At 44.2% G+C, this 10,747-nt stretch overlaps 1 pseudogene; it reads right to left on the bottom strand.

Annotated features, from left to right (window-relative positions):
• Positions 1-211: 211 nt before the first annotated feature.
• LOC119518277 lies at positions 212-1,068 on the bottom strand (annotated as a pseudogene).
• Between the last annotated feature and the right edge of the window lie 9,679 nt (positions 1,069-10,747).

Genomic DNA, 10,747 nt, shown 5'->3' with positions numbered 1-10,747 from the left:
AAGAGGGCCCCACAAAGCTCTGTCATCCACAAAATAACAAGGATAAGCACCTTCACCACCCAAGACTTTGGTTAACTTTGTCTTTTGATCTCTGCTCTCCCACCCACATCAGCATGCTACTTCCAGAATGGAACTTTGCCTTCAGTTCTTATTCTAGTTGGGAGGCTAGTCTATCAGCTTGCCTTAATTATGGAGTCTGGGATTTTCCAACTTAGCTGAGGAACCTGGACAGGTCTTCTTTGATTTCAGCCTCATCCCAAAGTCCATGAATGTTTTCTTTAAAAAGCTGCAGGTGAATGGGGTAGAAAGGGCAGAGTCATGATATGGAAACTAACAGAAGGGCAACGAGTATGGCTCCTACACCACTAATGTCAGCAGACCTCCCAAGGCTGAAAATGCGAAAAGGAGTGTGACCCCTACATAGCTGCAGGGAGTACCTGCCTTCAGTTTCTTCTGCAACATGGGCCACAGGGCAAAATCTGGATGGAAAATGTCACCAGGATGAAGGCATGCAGGGATGGGGGCAGGCGTGAGGCCAGGCAGACAGAGGCAAAGATGGCCATGTTCAAGGACTGTGTGCCAGATACAATGGCAGCATTGGCACCAAAGTCGAAGAAGATGAGGTGGCCTAACAGTATGGAGACTGACATGGCATGGATGGTGTCAGTGCTAACAGATTCTCTCAGGGTCTTTAGCACTGAAGAAAAAGTAATGCACTCTTCAGATCTGCCCATTCTTCTTCCACCCTTCACCTCCATCAGTGAGCTCAAACAAAACATAGCCAATCAATGAAGAAGCCAGGCCAGTCCCAAAAAGCCAGTGGGGGGCCAGAAGACCCTTGTCCATATACCACCAGATAATTACATTAGCACAGGCACTGCACAGCTGCTGTATCACCACACTGGACTCAGACGCTACACCCCAGTACTGGTATTTCCAAGCATAGATGTTCTTCTGGAGCTCTTCCAGAAACTGCTGATTCATGTAGTTATCAGGGAAGGGTTGTTGGTCGTACAAGATCTTCTGCCACCTGGCCTTCTTGGTGTTAGTTACTGATTGGTCACACATGATCCTTGTCCTCAAACTCAGGCCTGTTCAATCTCCCTCACAGGAGCCCATGTGGTTTGTTTCTTTATGAAGTTTTGAAATAAGACTTCTCTAGAAATAACATGCTGTGCTGTGGATGATATTCTACCAACCTTCCCTTGCTTTCAAAGGCAGCAACCCAGGCTAGGCGTGCAGTAGATGAATTTGTTCTCTGAGGCAGGACAATACAGCCAAGTTCCTACCTGGGGAGGGCAGCTACCCATCTCCTTCTGGTGACTCAGCCTTTTTATCTTCAATAACTGAAAGCATGGTTTTGCTAGTAACCAAACAGGGACTATGGGCAGGTTTAACGGAAAGGATCATGAGTATTTACAGGTGCACACATACAGCAGACCAAAGGAACTCCAGATCTGACCTCTGCAGAGATGCTGGGGCTGTACATGGAGCACTGGAAGCCAACACACACCAGGGGCTCTCAGGGTACCCTTACCCAAAACATCCATGAGCAGCATGGTCTTCCCACTTCTATGTTGAGTTTGAAACGGTTTCAGACATGACAATAACTTTCTCTCAAGAGAAAGCTCTTTCTACAAATTATTATGTGACATACAAATAATAGAACTTTTGCATCCATCTCTAATTTCAGTCTTTAAGTTAGAATTTGCTCCCTCCAAGAAACAGTGAACTTTACATATATGTCCAAAGCAAAGTTGACATCATGGGCTATGAATGTTAGGAATCTCACAATTACTCTTGAATGATGGCTGAGGAAAGCCGTGTAGTATGAGTTAAGGTAAACAAAAAGATTAATTAGAAATCATTTGGAGGCAGAATTACGAGGTGGTTATGAGGAAAGGCACTGGCGATAGACAAGACGTAGGTACAAATCCGGTTTCACCACTCACTCACAGCGTGATCTTGGGCATTTCATCAAACCTCTCAGAGTCTCCATTTCCTCACTGTAAAATGAGATGAAAAGAAAAAATAGTAGTGCCTAGATAGAGGGTTATTGTGAGAATTAAATTAGAGACGATGCCTGGCACACACTTAGTCTTGGTGTAAATGTTAACTCATACTAGTAGCAGTTTAGTAATAGTTAGTAGTAATGTTTGCCTACTTAGTTCCATGTATATCAAATTTCTGTATCATACTAAGTTTCTTGACTTATGGTAGATATATCTAAAAATATGTCTACAATACAGCCACTCATCAACTTGTCAAGCCCAAATAATACTTAAAGTAAATGAGTAATAAAACACTGAATTAAAAAAGAGCATCCTTTAACTTTAACTTAAATGTTTATTGACCCTAAATTTAAAAAAACATACACACAAAAAAGAAATAAGCAATGTAATTTCAGAGATTGATAAATGGCAAGAAAAAGATGAAGCTGGATAGGGGGATAAGAATGACAGTGGAATTGGGGTGAGCAATTTCAGATAAGGTGATCAGGGACGGCTTCTCTGAGGAGGTGACATTGAAGCAGAAAATTAAATGAACTGAGGAGCATGTCATCTGATGATCTGGAGACAGAGCATTTGGGGGGAAGAGCAGGGGAAGAGGCACTGAAGATGGAAGAGGCTGTGTGGGATGGAGAAATAGCCTGGGGAATGTGGAGGGAGATGTCAGAGAGGCAAGCAGGAGTCAGATCACGTAAGGCCTCCCTTGTAGATCATGGTAAAGATTTCCATTTTATTCTTTATTTTGAGTTAAAAGCAGGTTAAGTAGTGAACCTGGTTCCATTTCAAAAGATTGCAGGACCAAATGTGTATTTTCAAAAATCACATATGCAAGTCAACGTATGCAGTGGAAGAGGGAGGGAATGATGGTGAGGGATTGAGCTGGGGCCCCTGCAATATTTTGACCGAAATCATCTGATAGGAAGTTAGAGCTGCAAGTCTGATGGTCACAAAACAAAAGTGGTCAGTAGGGGTATAATGATTTGGGGATCAGTAGCTGTGGTGGTTTGGGTCCTCCTTAGAAGCAGGCACCAAGACAGGATTAGACATGCAAGTGATTTATTAGGGGAAATGCGAAGGATAAAGAGGAAGGAGCGAGAGAAGGTGGAGAGAGCCTTCAGGCCATCAGATTTGTCTGGCACCTGCAAAGTGGAGGGGAAGGAAGAGTCTCAGACTGCAGCATGGTTCCAAGAAAGGTTTTGCCAGGACATGTGGGGTCTTCATGCCAAAATCACCACGGGAATGGTCCTGTCACTATCTGGGAACAGCCTGTGGGAAGTATGGCCACAACACAAATGTGGGGTGGGTCCAGAAGGACAGCAACTGGGGCCATCTGTCCATAACACTCCCTACAGCAGGAGCTCCAAGCAGCTAATGTTCACAGCCACCACGAACAGCTGAGGATGTGGAGGGGGCCATCCCCTCCTGCCTCCTCAGGCCCTTAGCTCCTACATCTTCAACTTTTCCATCTGGTAGATCGAATCATGTATCCCAAGAAAAGATGTGTTCTTTCGAGATCAAATGAGATCAGTGCGTTCAGGGTGGTATGGCCGTAGACAAAAAGATGTGTTCTTAATCTTAATCTGTGTTCCTGTGGCTGAGAACCCATTTGTAATTAGGATTCTTTGAAGATGTATTATCAGATAATGTGTGGACTCAGTTGTGAATAGGATTTTCTGAACTCCTATTTAGGTGTGGCCAAACTGAGTCAGGGTGACCCTTAATCCATATTACCAGAGGCCTCATAAGGAGAAGCCAGAGAACTTAGAGAGGCACAGAAGTCTTAGAAAGCCAGAAGGAGGAGATCAAGGGTATCACCACGTGAGCAGAGACACAGATGCAAGCCAAAGAACTGCAAGGACTCTGGCAAGCCAGCACCAAACCCCTACAGACTTAGGGGAGAAAGGATGGCCTTTGAATTTATGAGACAATAAATGCTTGCTGTTTAAGTCAACCCATCATGTGGTACATTTTTGGCAAACCAAGACAACCCCTGTACTCAAACTTGCTTTAGAAAACCTTCTCTTGATCTCAAATCCTTCTCCAAATAATGTTCTCTCTTATCCCCTTACACATCCAAGTTTCTACAGAATTGTCCACCAAAGACAACTTTATTTTCTTATCTCCATTTACTCTTCAACCCACTCCACACTCTCTTCTGCTCCTACCACAACACTAAGATTGAGCATGCTAAGGCTACCAGTGGCTGCCATCGTGCTAAATCCAATAGAGACTTTCTACCTGTCTTCTTACCTGACCTCTTGGCAGCATTTCTTGAAGTAGATTATCACTCCTTCTTAAAAGACTTTCTGTTTCAAAGGTTTTCTGTGATGTCACACTTTCTTTCCACTCCTCTTACTATTCCTGCCTGGCACCAATTCCCACAGGCCTTCTAAACATTCTCATCCTCTTTGCCCTCTTAACTCCAGGCTCTTGGCCTCTGCCAGGAGGAGCCTATTGCCTTCCCGTGTGGTGGGAAACTGCCTTTATTTCATATCCTTCATGCTTTCTCCTCTGGAGCTTACAGTAAAAACTCTGTTCTCAGACCTCCAAGTTATGCTGCCTTAGAAATCACAAATCCTTTTTTCTCTCCACAAAATGAAAAGTTCTATTTTCCAGGGTTTGTTTTTTTTTTCTGTGCTCTTTTAAGAAAGTAATCTATTTTGAAAGCAAGGCTAATCCTCAGTGCCTTTGTTCTCAGCTGTGTCTGCTGTCCTGTGAAGCAATGGGATGACTTGCCTTTAATGAGTGGAGGAGCCTGGGGTAAAACAAATCTGAGATTTGAAATACCTGGGATAACACATTATCTCAGCATCACACTGCACATCCAACATGTCCTCTGGATGTCTCAGAAGCATGACAAAACTTTACATGCTCGAAACTCTTGATCCTTCCCATACCCAAATCTGCACCATCTCCAATCTCCCCCACCAATTCATGACTCAATTGCTCAGGTAGTGAATCTGGGAAACAGCTCTATTAACTTATTCTCCCTTGCCGTCTCATCTACCACCTCCAGAGAAGCACCAGATCTTGCCCATTCTGAACCCAATTTTCTCTCACAGGGTCAACTTCTCTCCATCTCCACTCTATTGCCCAACTGCTGGCCATCATTATCTCTTCTCAGGATTGCTGCAGTTGCCTTCTAACTGGTCTCCTGCTCCCATTCCTGCTTCTGTCTAATCCTTTCCCCACCCAGCCACCAGAATGATCTGCTAAAGCCCATCAGGTAGTGTGAACACCCTACTCTATATCCCTTTATCCTCTCAATGGTTTCTCATTGCACTTGCAGAAAAGAAAATCCTTAACAGAAGCTCAGCAGCCATCTCCCTGCCCTCGCCCCACCCCACCCCCATTTCAATTGTGTGCTGATGTTTCACTCTGTTTCCATTCCACAGCACGGCAGATATGTTAGACCTCATGAAAAGGCCCAACCATACTTTGAACCCAGAAATCTGGTACCAGCAGCCCCAGTTGCTTATCAGGGCACTCTGAGTCTCTGACTCAAGTGGGACATGTTGAGCTGCCATCTGCCGACTCTGACCCAAGCAGTTGGTCTCCCTGGGAGACAGGCCACAGTAGGATTTCCTCCCCTGCTCTTTGGACCCTTTGTGCTGGGTAAGTAATAAAGTGGTCATTTGTTGAAAGTCTCTGTTGTGCCAGAGTCTGTGTTCCTACAAATGCGCCCCACACCGTGGAGTAACTCACTCCACACCCTCCCTCTCTAGACTCACCCCAAGCTATTTTGTTCCAACACTGACCTTCTCATGGTCTCTGAATTCTCCGAGCACTTTCTTCTCTCTGAGGCTTCAAAACTGCTGATCCTTTTTCTCCCTAACACCCATCCCTTTGCCTTCTACTCAACTTTCTGCCTCAGCTTCCTCAAAGGGGCTTTTCCTGAACTTTTCAATCAAAACAAAGTCCTCAGGTTACTTTCATGGCAACCATTTCTTTTCCTTCACGGCAGTTATCCCAATGTATAATTATACAGTCATTGATGAGACTTAACCTGTTAAATTCTTGTGACTCCTCTGGGTGGTAAGCTCCATAAGGGCAGGGACCATGTCTATTTTGCTCATCACTTAGCACAATGCCTAACATGTAGTAGGAACCCACTATTTGCCGAATGAATAAATGAATGCCATGTCTAGTATAGGTAGAATGATAAGGAAGAAGGAAGATGATGAAGCCTAAGGAAAAATAACATGTAAACAGCAGGCAAAGGATGAGGATCCAGCAAATAAAGATCAGAAAAGTAGAAGGAAAATCAGGAGAAAAAAAGAATTTGTGATACTGAAGGAGCTACAACTTAGAAGACTGAGCACAGAGTTTTCACCATATGCCCTAGACAGACCATATTAAGTGTTGGTGAGGATAAAAAACAACTAGAACTATCACCTATAACTACTGAAACAATAAAATAGTATAGGAACTTTGGAATACAGTTTGGTGGTATCAATTAAAGCTCAACATATATATACCCATTGCCCCAGAAATTCCATTCCTAGATTTATACACAAAAGAAGTGCATGCCTATGTTCACAAATCAACAAGTACAAACATGTTTATTGCAGAACTATTTATTACAGCAAAAAAACAACAACAACAACAAAACGGGAAACAACCAAATGCCCATCAACAGTAAAATGAACAAATTGTGATACATTAATACAATGGAATATTATATAGTGATGAAAATGAATGAACTGTGACACACAATGAATTCGATGCATCACACAAATTTATTTTTGTGCAAGTCAGTCACAAAAGAGTATAAACTCTATGATTTTATTTGATTAAAGTTCAAAACTAATCTCCAGTGTTAGAATTTAGAATAGTGGTTACCTTAGGGGAAAGTATGTAGTGACCAGGATTGGGCACCAGTGGGGCCCCGGCGAGCTGGTATATTCTGTTTCTTGATCTGGGATGTGGTTACCAGGTTGGTTCAGCTTGTGAAAATTCATTGAGCTGTACACTCATGATTTGTGCACTCTCTGTTTGTTATACTTCAATACAAGTTCACTTTAAAAAACAACCTGGTAGTCTTCTATTTAGATTGCTTAGCAGTGCCGAAAATAGATTATTGCTGAATCTTTTCAGGAAATGGTAGTGTTATTGTGAATGCCTCTAAGTGTGTATGCATGTGTGGGTGCTGAACATTGAAGATTCTTCAGAAATGCAGTCAGGTGAAAGGAAACATCAAATTTATCATGCTCTCTTAAATAACGGCTTATGCACTATAGTGTTTCCATAAAAGATCCACGATTCGGTGAGAGTCAATCTATTGCATTGTTAGAAGGATCTTATGTAACCCCGACCCTATACCACATCTATCAATTTCCATTTTTATGCTTCCCTTTCATTCAGTAAATCATTCAATCACTGAGCATTTTCCCTGCTCCAATCCCTTGGAGGGGTGGTGGAGATTTAGAGAAATCTATCTCCCTTTCTTGTCTTTAATCTTGGGGCCTAAGGAATTCAGAGTGGCTCCTTGCCAAGAGCACCTAAGCCACAGGAATGGGATCTGGGGCAGGACTGTGTGAAGTTTTCACCTAGAATAGCTGGAAATTGTATATTGAAGGGGTGAGGAAGCCGGGGTTCAGTGTAAGAGTGAAATGGCACAAGAAGTCAAGATCCGAAGTGAGGTGACCTTAGGAAACAGGCTCTGAAGAGACCAAGCACAGGTCACGAAATGGAAGCAAAGACGGTTCAGGTGAACAGTGGGGAAGCAAGAGTGGTGGCGGGCGAGGTCCCCACCAGACTCATCGATAACGATGTGTTGTCTACAGAAGCTTAAAAATAATAAGAAACCGACTAAAAGTCTGTTGGCTTTTTATTATCACCACACACCAACTGTAGTGGACTGAATTACTTTCCACAACAAGCACAGGGTCTTAAACTCAATCTATGTTCCTGAGGGTATAAACCCATCGTAAACAAGACCTCTTGAATATGTTATATTTAGCTGCGGTATGGCCCAAGTGAAGCAGGGTGGGTCTTAATCCACATTACTGAAGACCTTATAGTGACAACCAGGGAGTCACAGAAGCCAGAAAGGAGGGGACATCGCCACGTGATGGGAGGCAGAGAAACAAGTCAAAGCCCCCAAGGATTGCCGGCTGCGAACACCAGAATGCTACAGAGTTCAGGGAGAAAGCATGCCTTGCTGATATCTTGATTTTGTACTTGTAGCCTCATAGCCATGAGCTCATAAACACTTATTATTTAATCCAACCCATTGTGTGGTTGGTATTTGTCACACCATTCTGGCAAACTAAGACACCAGCAATCCCGGAGAATGTTTGTAGTAAAATACTCCTCCCTGCTGGGGAAGACTCTACTCACCAGGCCCGTCAGACACCCGTGAGGGAAATGGTTCAGGAAAAAGCCATGACATACGTGCAGGTGTCGAGATCCCATTCCCATTGGTGAGAAGAGATGGGTGTGGGGCCAGGTGAGAAAACCCAGCTTTTGGGAAAGAAGACTCTTGCAGCAGGTTATCCGAAGACAAGATGACCTGTTCTTAACATTAATATAGAGTAAAAAGGTTCACTTCCATGTTAAACCTTCCCCAAAACACTGTACACAGACCTTATTACACGTAGGCAGCGATGACTCAACTCTTAACAGCTCTAAATCTGGGAAATAGCGTGCCTATTAAACCAGGCACCGTGACATTTTGGAATATGTGTTGGTAAGGTTCTCCACGTTAAGTAGCTTTACAAGTTGTTATTAGAATCACGTTAGCTTAGCACTACAGCAAACGTCCCATGTCCACAGATGATTCTTTCCAGGAAATCTATCGGCTTGCTTTTCTTCCCTATTCCTTTTGAATAGCAGCTGACGGACAAAAGGGAACTGGCTGGGGCCTTTGAGGGCGATGCCAGGAGAACAATCGCCCTGCTAGTGGCAATGACCCTCTTTGTTCCACCAGGGGAATGCTGAAGCTGTTGCTTATTGGATCCAGTGCATGTGGGTGGCCAGAGCAAGGTGCATTTGGCAGCCAGATGTAGATTCTGGGTGGTATGAGCTAACTGTCCACATAGCTAAACCTTGGGACTTGGCTGGAACTCCCCTGGCCATTGCAATCAGAAAGACCAGATGGCCTCACCTCCTTGTCCTTTGAAGATAGTGTCCTTTATTTAGCTAGAGGGAAGAGGCAGCCAACCATCTGACCTGGAAAGCATTCTTGGGCAGCCCAATTCTTTTTGCACACATCTAAGAGAAAGGGAAAGTGCACTGTTGAAAGGAAATGTAGGGAGAGCCTTTGCAAGCCACTGGAGAGGTTGCAAAATCAGACTTACAAATGGAAATCCGAGGTTCTATTAATCAGTGGGAGTTTCCAATTTATTTTCCTGGGACAGTTCCACTTAGAAGGCAGATGACACTTCAGGTAATGTGTCAGCATTTTCAGGGGCTTCTGTGTTGTTGCTGCTACTGCTGCTGTGGCTACTACTTCAACCAAAGCTGTTGGAGCTGCTCCTGACCACTGCTAGTGGTCCTCGGTCTAGACCACCTTCCCTGGGAGGGTGTCTGACCATGGCTGGGGGCTGGGACACAAGAGCTCTGTTTGCCATGCTCCTGCTGGGGCCGCTCTCAGGTGAGGGATCTGAGTTGTCATTATATCCCATGAGGAAGGTGGGCTAAGGTGGGCTACACAGAAACAGAGATCCTTCCCTGCCCACACGGGTCCACAGGATTCCTTTAAACTGCAGTGAGTTTTACTGGGCCCTCCCACCCATCTAGAATCCATCAACCACCTTGTGCGCTGAGCTTGCCTCGCCAGTCTGGTTTCCACAATGTAGATTCATACTCTCTCTGGCTAATCCCTTCGGATGGTCTTCCTTCTTGGATGTTGTTTTAGTCTCCTGGGCTGCTCCAGCAAATCCCATGAAATGGGTCAGCTTAAACAATAGGAATTTATTTGCTTATGGTTTTGAAAAATGTGCAAATCAAGGCATCATCAAGGTGATGCTTCCTTCCCAAAGACTGATGTCCTGGGGCTGGCTGCCTGCAATCCTAAATCCTCTGCCACATGGCAAGGCTCATGGCAGTTCCTGCTGGTCTCTCCCTTTTTTTCTCGGTTTCATTAATTTCAGCTTGCTTCCCTGGCACTCATTCATTCTCTCTCTCTCTCCCTCTCCCTCTCCCCCCACCCCCTGTATTCATTTCATTTGTAAAGGACTACAGTAATAGGATTAAGACCCATCCTGAATGAGGTGGGTCACACCCTAACTGAAGTAGCCTCATCAAAAGGTTCTACCTACCATCTGTTTATACCCACAGGAATGGATTAGATTTAAGAACATGTTTCTCTGGGATACATTCTGCTTCAAACCACCGCAGATGTCATTCCCAGTTTGGGTGAGGGTTTTATCCCTAAACATAAACTCTTTGCTTATAGGGCCCTCTCTGGTATGCTGCTCATTTGATACTTGTTGGGGTGAAGGTGGGGTTGGGGAGCTCAGGGCTACCATACACATTTGTACAGGTTCTTCACTGCACACAGTCTTCCAGCCAAGGAGCTGATGAGAAATCAGTTTCTATGGAGATACACTATCTCTGTTTCATCAGCACCTAACAGGTGCAAGTGCCAATGTTTGACAATTTGTTTCACATGCCTAGATCAACACACCTCTTCTTTTGAAGAACTGTTATACTTACATTCTCAATTCCAACCTCAGAGTTGTAGTGGGAGCTGCCAATCTTCGTGACTTAGTACCCAAACACCTAGCCTCAGA

Source organism: Choloepus didactylus, chromosome 21 (assembly GCF_015220235.1).
Source record: "Choloepus didactylus isolate mChoDid1 chromosome 21, mChoDid1.pri, whole genome shotgun sequence".
Taxonomy (NCBI): Eukaryota; Metazoa; Chordata; class Mammalia; order Pilosa; family Megalonychidae; genus Choloepus; species Choloepus didactylus.
This window is presented reverse-complemented; position numbering and strand designations above follow the sequence as displayed.